Genomic DNA, 12,019 nt, shown 5'->3' with positions numbered 1-12,019 from the left:
AAAACAAAATTAAATTAGCCTTCAGTACAGAAAATACTTTATCGAAGAGAGTATCACATAATACTTCATGCCAGAATAAGAAATGCTTACCCTCAGATGCCCGTAGGATCACGTGTGACGACTGCCTGAAACAATATACTGGGCAGATAGGCAGAACATCTAAATCACATTTTGACAGCACACTTATACACAACACTGAATTGCACCAGGCACACACGTCAAAACACAACTATATGTATAATCTCGGACATGGGCATTAGCATGGACAGCCTCCACAGCGGGCAGGTATTGAGGTGTGCTTGAGGAGCTTGACATATATTGTGCCCAAAAAAAAAAAAAAAAAAAAAGACAAGATTTAGAATGAGGAGAAACTTGGAATACACAGGTTACTATAGATGCGTGACGTATTTTACGCAATACTTAACAACGTATGTGTACGAACCTTTAAACCGCTACAGATTCAGACCACTCGTAACAGACTTTTCTCGTACACTGCTGACGAACGACTCTTGAAGTCTCTCCATCGCTTTGAAATTGAGCCAAACTTCTAAAAAAACACTTTGCTGTCAACACATCCCAGCTTTCTCATAAAGCGACGGTCGTCGCAAGTTAAAATTCTATTGAGAAAGTGTGAGACAACTGAAAGGTTTGAGAGTGGATATCCTTTAATTTTTACTGCGTATGTGCAGTTCTCGATCAGGAGTGCACACGAAACTATAGGACATCCTGAATAGATTAGGTAGGTCACTTGACATTTCGAGTAAAAGCAAGGGCATACCGCTTCAATAAGACCACGTTTAATAAAGCACTGTGATATTCCAAACAATCATCGGTTTAAGGAAAACTTTATTTGTACTAATAACTAATACTTGTCTCTGTAACGTGGCTTAGATCACAATATAGTTCTTTTTGATGACCGGTGGTACCCGTGTAGAGTATCTTTAATTCTAGGAAGTAATGTTAAAGATTAACATCAGCAATAAGCGATTTTACAATCAATACATTGGTTGAAAAGATAAATAAAAGAGTCTATACGTGATAGTAGCTGGTTGTTGCCGATATATTTATTGCATGTAGTGCATAGTTAAATTTAACTTATAACAGTAATTTTTAGATCTGAAGATATCTTGCACTGACTGAAACCGGTTGTCAAAAATAAATGTCTAATGATACAGCAGTATTACTCAGACAAACTGAACAGGCTATGCAAATCACTGTGGTGTCTCCTCGACAGCGTAATGCCGTGTTTTAATAAATAAGTAATATATTACAGATAAATACGCTAGGCTATTGCAAGGAAACCATATGGGGAATACAGTGCGCATATCACAACGAAATATTCCAAATTAATTTGAAAATATGTGGTCTCACTAACATTTTACAGTTTTGCTAGAGCCGTGTTTGACGAGGAACAGTGTGCAGCTTTCTATTCGACGTTTAAGGAAGTGTTCTTGGGGTGCATATAATTTTCGTTTAGTGTTCACTGAGTACATGCTGTAGTTCCTGCTCATCGAATAGAAATTATTAGCTACAGATTTCACATGAGAGTACACGTACATTGGCACGAGAGTTAGGACTTCTAGACACTTGACTGACACAGTTTCAAACTTTTGCTAACAGACGCCTCAGATCGTTCTTACCAATTTCTCTGAGCTAAGAGTATCCTTTCGTAAATGGTTAGAGCTGGCTCAAAATATGACCCCCAACGAGATAATACAGTAAAAATATAGAAAGTAACCAAGGTTTCGCATTTCAGTGACAGTGAATATAAAATATTGTCTTAACGATTGTACCATTTCAGGAGCTCATTGTGCTGAATTACACTCATTTTTATTATCATTTAAGTGCTAATTTGTTCCCCGTAAATCACGTACCAACCTTACCAGCCGCGCGGAGTGGCCGCGCGATTTGAGGCGCCATGTCACGCTCTGCGCGGCCTCTCCCGCCGGAGATTCGAGTCCTCCCTCGGGCATGGGTGTGTGTGTTGTTCTTAGCGTAAGTTAGTTTAAGTAGTGCGTAAGTCTAGGGACCGATGACCTCAGCAGTTTGGTCCCTTAGGAATTCATACTTATTTGAACATTTGAACCTTACCCACTATCTTAATCGCTAAATTTCTTATATATCATTTTATTACTGTTTCGATTAGGCTTGCGTCGTCAGTAAATAAAACAATGTTTAAATCATATCTCACTTTTAGGAGCACAACACCGATGTACACAAAAACAGTGGACCTAGAACAGATCCCAGGAGCACCTCTCTCGTTAGAGCACCTAGTCAGATTCAAATTTCTTCTCTGTCTGTTGATACAAGTGGTCTTCCATTTGCTTCGTGTTTGCTGGATAAGAGGAAACGATCTGTAAGCTTCTCCACTGCTTCCAAAATGCTGCAACTTATTCAAAAGGAAAATGTATCCCAACCAATTTCATGTTTCTTCAAATCTAAGCGAATAAACTCTAAGCCAAAGAAGCATTTTCCGAATCGTACAGATATTCTTAGATACGATGTACATATACCCACAAACAAATGATTACAATTTCACATAAATTGGATGATTTATTCGGCAGAAAGAGCTTCGCAAACTGAGCAAGTCAATAACGTGTTGGTCCCCTACAGACCCTTAAGCAAGTAGTTATTCGGCTTGGCAGTGGTTGATAGAGTTGTTCGATGTCCTCCTGAGGAACAGCGTGCCAAATTCCTTCTCAGTGCCGCTTTAGATCGCTGAAACTCGGAACTGGTTGGAGAGTTCTGCCCATGACACTCCAAACGTTTTCAGCTGGGAAGACATCCGGCGACCCTTCTGGCCAAGGTAGGGGTTGGCAAGCACGAAGAGAAGCAACAGAAACTCACCCCGTGCACACACGGGTATTATCTTGCTTAAATGTAAGCCCAGGATAACTTGCCATGAAGTGTAACATAATACGGTCGACGTACGGCTGTGCTGTAAGGGTGCCGCGGAAGACAGCCAAAAGGATTCCACTCATCCCAGACAATCACTCCTTGTTGTCGGGCCGTATGATGGGCGGCAGTCATGTTGCTACACCACCGCTGTCCGGGGCGTCTCCACACACGTCTTCGTCCGTCTTTGGGGCTCAGTTCGAAGCGGGACTCATAGCTGAAGACAATCCTGCTCCAGTCCATAAGATTCCAGGCAGAAGACGTGTCTGGAGACACCCCAGACAGCGGTGGGATACTAACCTGACTTTCGCCTGGCATACGGCACGAGAACCAGGAGTGATGGTCTGGTACGCCATTTCTTTTCGTAGCAGGATCCCTTTGACTTTCATGGGATGCACCCTGACAGCACTGCGGAATATGGAAGATATTCTACCCCCGTTTTGCTGCCCTTTATGGCAAGCCATCCTGCAAGATAAGGAGTGCTCGCACGCGGCGAGAATTTCTACTGTTTGTTTGTCTTTACCCTTGCCAATTCCTATCTTGGCAAGCAAGGTCTCCGATCTCTCCTCAGTTGTCAATTGAGGAAGTTTCGAACATTATGGACAGCCTCCTCCCCCCCCCCCCCTCTCAGGCAGCTCGCGATTTTGACGATCTAACGCGCCAACTGGACAAGATTTAGCACGACATTCTTCACCAGGACATCCAACAACTCTGTCAATCACTGCCAAGCCGAATAACTTTTTTTATCGTCGAGTGTATTACGGTACTTGGATAAGAAGGAAATGTCCACAGCAGGAAGCCGCACATGCCTGCTGGAACGGGTGTTATGTCAACTTTCCTCGAAGATTCCTTATGTATGCGTTCTTTACTGATCAGTTTCCGAATTCCTTTGCTTCCTTTTGGTGACAAACATATTACTAACTCCACATTAGTTTCTTCCCGAACCCAACCACGCACTTGTTTACACGTATTTCTAATTGTCAAGCGCTTATAAGTCCGTCATCTATTTGTGGTAGTTTGTAATTATGTTCTATACAAACCCGGCAGAGGCTGCAAGGAACCACGTTTAGACTATTTCACAACCTTTACACTCTCTAACAGCGCGCGGAAAAACGAACGCTGATATCTTTCCAATAGAGCTATGATTTCTGTTATGTAATGAGGTGATAGAATCAATAGCTTGATTCTTGTTGTTTTTGTTGTTGTCTTCAGTCCTGAGACTGGTTTGATGCAACTGTCCATGCTACTCTATCCTGTGCAATCTTCTTCATCTCCCCGTTCCTACTGCAGCCTACATCCTTCTGAATCTGCTTAGTGTATTCATCTCTTGGTCTCCGTCTACGATTTTTACCCTCCATGCTTCCCTCCAATACTAAATTGGTGATCCCTCGATGTCTTAGAACATGTCCTACCAACCGATCCCTTCTTCTAGTTAAGCTGTGCCACAAACTCCTCTTCTCCCCAATTCTATTCAATACTTCCTCATTAGTTATGTGATCTACCCATCTAATCTTCAGCATTCTTCTGTAGCACCACATTTCAAAAGCTTCTATTCTCTTCTTGTCCAAACTATTTATCGTCCATGTTTCACTTCCATACATGGCTACACTACATACAAATACTTTCAGAAACGACTTCCTGACACTTAAATCTATACTCGATGTTAACAAATTTTTCTTCTTCAGAAAAGCATTCCTTGCCATTGCCAGTCTACATTTTGTATCCTCTCTACTTCGACCATCATCAGTTATTTTGCTCCCCAAATAGCAAAACTCCTTTACTACTTAAGTGTCTCATTTCCTAATCTAATTCCCGCAGCATCACCCGATTTAATTCGACTACATTCAATTATCCTCGTGTTGCTTTTGTTGATGTTCATCTTATATCCTCCTTTCAAGACACTGTTGATTCCGTGCAGCTGCTCTTGCAGGTTCTTTGCTGTCTCTGACAGAATTACACTGTCGAACCTCAAAGTTTTTATTTCTTCTCCATGGATTTTAATACCTACTCCGAATTTTTCTTTTGTTTCCTTTACTGCTTGCTCAATATACAGATTGAACAACATCGGGGAGAGGCTACAACCCTGTCTTACTCCCTTCCCAACCACTGCTTCCCTTTCATGTCCCTCGACTCTTATAACTGCCATCTGCTTTCACTACAGACAGTAAATAGCTTTTCGCTCCCTGTGTTTTACCCCTACCACTTTCAGAATTTGAAAGAGAGTATTCCAGTCAACATTGTCAAAAGCTTTCTCTAAGTTTACAAATGCTAGAAACGTAGGTTTGCATTTCCTTAATCTTTCTTCTAAGATAAGTCGTAAGGTCAGTATTGCCTCACGTGTTCCAATATTTCTACGGAATCCAGACTGATCTTCCCCGAGGTCGGCTTCTACCAGTTTTTCCATTCGTCTGTAAAGAATTCGTGTTAGTATTTTGCAGCTGTGACTTATTAAACTGATAGTTTGGTAATTTTCACATCTGTCAACACCTGCTTTCTTTGGGATTGGAATTATTATATTCTTCTTGAAGTCTGAGGGTATTTCGCCTGTCTCATACATCTTGCTCACCAGGTGGTAGAGTTTTGTCAGGACTGGCTCTCCCAAGGCCGTCAGTAGATCCAATGGAATGTTGTCTACTCCGGGGGCCTTGTTTCGACACAGGTCTTTCAGTGCTCTGTCAAACTCTTCACGCAGTATCGTATCTCCCATTTCATCTTCATCTACATCCTCTTCCATTTCCATAATATTGTCCTCAAGCACATCGCCCTTCTATAGACCCTCTATATACTCCTTCCACCTTTCTGCTTTCCCTTCTTTGCTTTGAACTGGGTTTCCGTCTGAGCTCTTGACATTTATACAAGTCGTTCTGTTATCTCCAAAGGTCTCTTTAATTTTCCTGTAGGCAGTATCTATCTTACCCCTAGTGAGATAAGCCTCTACATCCTTACATTTGTCCTCTAGCCATCCCTGCTTAGCCAGTTGATTATGAATCAAAATACACTATAGGAATAGCAGCGACAACGATTTCAATTAATTTTTCTCATATTTTATGTGTAATTCATTAATCAGACACAATTAGTAGACCAATATCAACATGCATTGGAAAACATTCGTGTAGCCAGGCAGCTAACCACTGTGACACTAATTCGTCTGAGAATATCGCCCGGTATAGGGAACATAAATTTCCTGCAAAACACTTCGAAAATTTTGACCGTCCTTTTTCAGCAACGGTCGAGTATTGAAACACGTATGTAACATAGCAGCGATGGCGAGGCATTGTAGCATCTGTGACCAGAGAGTATGCGCTTGACCGCGCGAGTGTTGCGAGCGGTTCTCAGTCTGTCAGTCAGTCGTTGTGAGTCTGTAGCTCTGTCTAGTTGAGAGCAGTACTCTAGTAGTAGTCGTGCAGTGCAGTACGCTAATAGTCGTCATGCAGAGCGGTCGGTCAGTAGTAGCAGTCCAGTGCGGTTGTGTGATGTAGGCGGTCGGCAACACTGGTCAAGATGCTGAATGAGGTATACTGTTAATTAATATAATCATTAGATAATGAAAAAATTTGTTTATTGTAATTAATTTCCAACAAATGCCCCAATAATAATTTTGATTTCAAAAGCATTTTTTTAAAAAAAATTTATTGTTTATTGAACTAAAGATTTAATTGCACTTCCCCTTTCATTCCACTTCCGTTAAAGAAAAATTTCAGTAAAATCAAAAAAAAAAAGGAATATTATGATTTGCAATGCATTTCCTCCAAGCCGTGCGGAAAGATAAGAGCAGAAATGTGACATCCATTTATTCTGAGGTAAGACTTTAATTATGATTGTTTTGCACAGGGCCAAAGACCGATATTTCGGTTTAATTGAATTTTCTTGTCACTGAATGGACTTTAATTTTTTTTTGAAGAACTTATATTTGAGTCAGATTGCGAATTTCACATTTTTGTTGCCATTTTCAATACCTCTCATTGTGGGCGAGGTTACAATTAGCGCAATGTCCATTAGCATTCATAATTAAATATTGTCGTGTTTCTTTCTTTCAAATTTTTGTGGGGAGGTTACACTCGGCTCCCATTTCTATTAAGTATTGTCATGTTTATTTCCCTTTAAAAAATTACGGTGGGGAGGTTACAGTATCTACGGATGAACCGAGAAACGTGTTCGCTTATTTCAACCCCTCTTTCACCGAGTCAAGTCTCTTGGAATGTGGGTTGTGGCACTTGCCGTGTTTTGGTCGTAGCTCGAATTGTTTTCATTCGATACAAGATAGAATAATGTGCTAATAATCTGAAACAGTAAACAGGAAAGCCATTGAGCACGCCGTCATTCAGCGTTCCCTACCGCGTTATTTGATGGCGAGACACATTCATACTCAACATATTTGTGCGGTCAGCACAACCATAGGTTTACAGAAGCTGCGAACAGAATATTGCTTCCCCTTTGTTTAAGGAGAACTGTTAAGATCAGCTGACCCATTGAGGGGTCGGCCGCCGATATGATTTGTCATCAGTTTCAAAGAAGCAGACGTCAACAAACGCGGCATCAGGATGGCATGGCTAGCGAATGACTGCTGACGTTCATTTCTGACAAAGGTCATTGCTGACATTACGAACGTGTGAGAAACAGCATTGTAACGGATTGACGGAATGTCATCTGAAGCTTTCCAAAGGCTGTTGTACCTGTGGGGCTCTTGTTGCTACCTCTTTGAGTTATCTGAACATAGCAATGAAAGGCTCTTTGTCGGTCATTTCATTCGTCCGACAATATCCTTGAAGTGACATGTCTCGCGCAGAATGAACTACTCATTTGGAGAAAAAAAATTGTATTTAGTAGCTTGCAGTAGAAACTATTGACTTTCTGTCTATCAGGGAAAATGCAAAGTAGCCGATTCCAGCGTTGGACTATGAAGTACAAAACAAGCTCTTTGGTTTGAGTATACCTGCGAACAAATCCTCCGCTACCACAGTACGAGAAAACTGCCTTTAAGGGAGGTTGCTTCACAAATGAGCGGAGATAAATACTGACAAAGGGTAAAGCGGAGTTCGAAACACACACCCCTATCAATATGTAAAACATGGCTACATTTTCTCTCCATGTATCTAGTTGTGATGCTGACTTTTCTGTTGCAGTCAAAAATTTGGACACACATGCAAGTGCTTCGATTATTTCTTTCGCAGGCCTCAAATTCTCTCGAGTTTGGTCAAGATGCTTCTGAAACGTTGAAGATCAATCAAGCTAATGCAGTCTTCATTTGTATCTAGGTGCACGATTATGAATATGAAAAGCACATACTTTTTTACGTCTCTATGTGGCATAAGCTATCGAACATTTAAGGTACCTACAGCTTTTACGAGTATTATTTTAAAGTTCATAAGGGTCCTATAACATAGGTACTTCGTACTGTTACATCCAGGTGGGGAATGTGATTATTGACCTATAAACTACGTGTTAATAAATACATCTCAGGTGTGTCAGAAGTGACGTACTGTTAATATATTCCAAATGATAAGAGACAGCAGTGGCACGTACATCATAAGTATGGAGAAAATAGTGTTGAACATCACTCACCAAGCAAAAACTGATTCATGGAAATTCATAAAGAACTGAATGAAATTAATGAAAACAATCGCTGCGATTAGATGCCAAAAGTTAGGCCCAAAAAAGCGTGATACAATTCAATTTTGTATCTGCTAGATATTACACATCATTTATCTAGTTAGGTTTTTACTAGTGTTATATACTGCTAAAACTGTTTTTAAACAGTTGTCCAGCTTTATCAGGAACTTTTACCAAGCATATATATGAACTGCAATTTCGTTTTTGCAATGTGTAGATGGAGTCGGTCCAAATGATTACCGTTCATCACATGTTTCACGGAACGCCCATTGTCAACAGAAAGCACTGTTTTGTTACCCGTTACCGACAAAATAATTTTTAGGGCAAAATGTTACATCCCCTTGCGACAGGGATATCCCAAACTAGTCTATTGCGACATTCTTTTTATCGATACGTATTAAGAGTAAAACACGAAGCATAACCAATAATACTCTCGAGCGACTGTGTAGCGCTGCTGCATGGTGGGAGCAGTCAGCACAGGCAAGGGCGGTGTTGTCGCTGCTGCATTATTCGTTATTCTTTGCATTTTACTGTCCCTCTTAATACATAGCGACAAAACGACTGTCCCACTAAGCGAATTCGTACGTAAAATTTCACTTTAAAATTTATTTTGTTGGTAACAGGTAACAAATCGACGCCGCCCGTTGGCAATTGACGTCGCCTGAAACATGTGATGAGCAGCATTTGTTTCGGCTGACATCAGCTACATCGATTCTCAGGGGAGACACGCGGTTTAAAAATGCTCTTGTAGACATAGCTTATGTTTTCTGCATGTATTGGTCTAAATCTACTGAATTTATGGGAAGAGCAATATTTTGGTTTCGTCTTACACTTTGTCATTTGTAATCAAGTTTTCATAGCAATATATCTAGTTTCCGAACGTTGATTCAAACAATAACAGAAGTTACTGTTCACTGTATCGTGTTGTATACCAAATATATCAGGTGGTTCAAGCAAATCTGGGGAAGAACTTAAGATGAAAAACTAATATCTCGATTAGAGATCTGTACTGGACGGATAGCACTGTTGTTGTTTGTCTCATGTTGTTGTTGTGGACTTCAGTCCAGAGACTGGTTTGTTGCAGCTCTCCTTGTTACTCCATCCTGAGCAAGCTTCATCTCCCAGTATCTACTGCAACCTACATCCTTCTGAATCTGTTTAGTATATTCATCTCTTGGTCTCCCTCTACGATTTTTACCCTCCACGCTGCCTCCAATACTAAACTGCTGATTCCTTGATGCCTCAGAATATGTCCTACCAACCGATCCGTTCTTCTAGTCGAGTTGTGCCACAAATTTCTCTTCTCCCCAATTCTGTTCAGTACCTCCTCATTAGTTATGTGACCTACCCATCTAATCTTCAGTATTCTTCTGTAGCACCACATTTTGAAAGCTTCTATTCTCTTCTTGTCCAAAACATTTATCGTCCACGTTTCACTTCCATACATGGCTACACTCCATACAAATACTTTCAGAAACGAATTCCTGACACTTAAATCTATACTCAATATTAACAAATTTCTCTTCTTCAGAAACGTTTTCCTTGCCATTGCCAGTCTACGTTTTATATCCTCTCTACTTCGACCATCGTGAGTTATTTTGCTCCCCAAATAGCAAAACCCTTTTACTACTTTAAGAGTCTCATTTCCTAATCTAATTCCCGCAGCAACACCCGATTTAATTCGACTACATTCAATTATCCTCGCTTTGCTTTTGTTGATGTTCATCTTATATCCTCCTTTCAAGACACTGTTGATTCCGTGCAGCTGCTCTTGCAGGTTCTTTGCTGTCTCTGACAGAATTACAATGTCATCGGCGAACCTCAAAGTTTTTATTTCTTCTCCATGGATTTTAATACCTACTCCGATTTTTTTTTGTTTCATTTACTGCTTGCTCAATATACAGATTGAATAACATCGGGAATAGGCTACAACCCTGTTTCACTCCCTTCCCAACCACTGCTTCCCTTTCATGCCCCTCGACTCTTATAACTGCCATCTGGTTTCTGTACAAATTGTAAATAGGCTTTCGCTCCCTGTATTTTACCCCTGCCACCTTAAGAATATGAAAGAGAATATTCCAATCAACATTGTCAAAAGCTTTCTCTAAGTCTACAAATGCTAGAAACGTGGGTTTTCCTTTCCTTAATCTATTCTGTAAGATACGTCGTAGGATCAGTATTGCCTCATATCGGTCTGAAAATTTCTTGTTTCTGACACGACATTGTAGGTTGCCCGTATTTTCTTCGGAGCTTGTTAAACTGATTGATGGCATCATTGACCTGTTAATTCTTGTTGCAATAGCTGATATAACAATTTCTTGCGTCGGTAATCGGTAGTCGATAACTGACGTACATTGTCACATCATATTCGTCACTGTCTAGATTATCCAGTTGTTTCCTTACCTGTGACACTATTTTGACGTCCAGAACGACGTATTCTGATTATTACCGTGTTTCGCGCCCAGATTTGCCATTGTTGTGCCGCTAATAACTGACCACATAAATAGTTTTCCTAGTATCTACAGGAGAAATTAACTTTCTTGCTCAAATAACACAGATACTTTTCTGCTACCAGACTCCTTTCCTTATTTTTCCTTGTCTTTTTACAGCGCCTGTTTGCTTAATAATAAAAATAATAAAACAAAGCTTTTGCTTAGTGACTCAAGATTTTATTATGCCTTAAGCTCCTCAGTTAGGGTGGCACCAACATAAATACATGGACGACGATTTATCAAAAATGCACCGGGAATCAGCGTGCCTTTAGAAGCTTGTAAATACACAAGGCTGCAGTTATTTCTGTCTGAATCTCTGTATGATTGCAAGAGGGCTAGCGAATAAGCACCACTTTTAAGACACAAGCACAGTTTTATTAAACATTATACCTTCTACAAGAGGGAACCATACATATCATCGGATTTGTAGTGCCGTCAGTGGAGGTTATCAAGTGTGTGTTTATTATGAAATCGTTCAGAGTTGGACATTTTCAACAGGTATTTTCTCACTTTTTTCCTAGTTAGACTCACCAGTACTAACTTAGATCACAGAGAGCATTTTGCTGAAGACTGCTTTCACAATGCGGCTAGAAACGCCGTAGGAAGAACTTGGATATTCTAAACAATTTTCCCTTTAAAACAAGAGATAAAGCAGAAGATTCTGTGCAACACCTTATTATACCGCTTTGTTTGCCTGTTCAAAGTAGACTGAAGATTTTCACTGCTTTCTCCTGAACTGACGCACTGTCACAACTTCAGAATACCAAGGTCCGTATCTAAGACCCAATACCTATTCTTAAAATTCATCTGTTATTATTTAATATTCCATATGTGAATAACTATTTATCGACGAATGAAGCGGAAAATTGGAAGTAGATTAAGAGAAAATCAATTTGGTTTCAGGAGAAGTAAGGTACTCAGAGAAGCATTCTTACTACTACGGCTATTAATAGGGGGCCATTTTAGGAAAAAAATAAGGAAACATCCGTTTCTTTCGCAGATTTGGAGAATGTATATGAGAA

This window comes from Schistocerca serialis, chromosome 4 (assembly GCF_023864345.2).
Source record: "Schistocerca serialis cubense isolate TAMUIC-IGC-003099 chromosome 4, iqSchSeri2.2, whole genome shotgun sequence".
NCBI lineage: Eukaryota > Metazoa > Arthropoda > Insecta > Orthoptera > Acrididae > Schistocerca > Schistocerca serialis.
The sequence above is the reverse complement of the archived record's forward strand: the minus strand, read 5'-3'. Positions refer to the sequence as shown.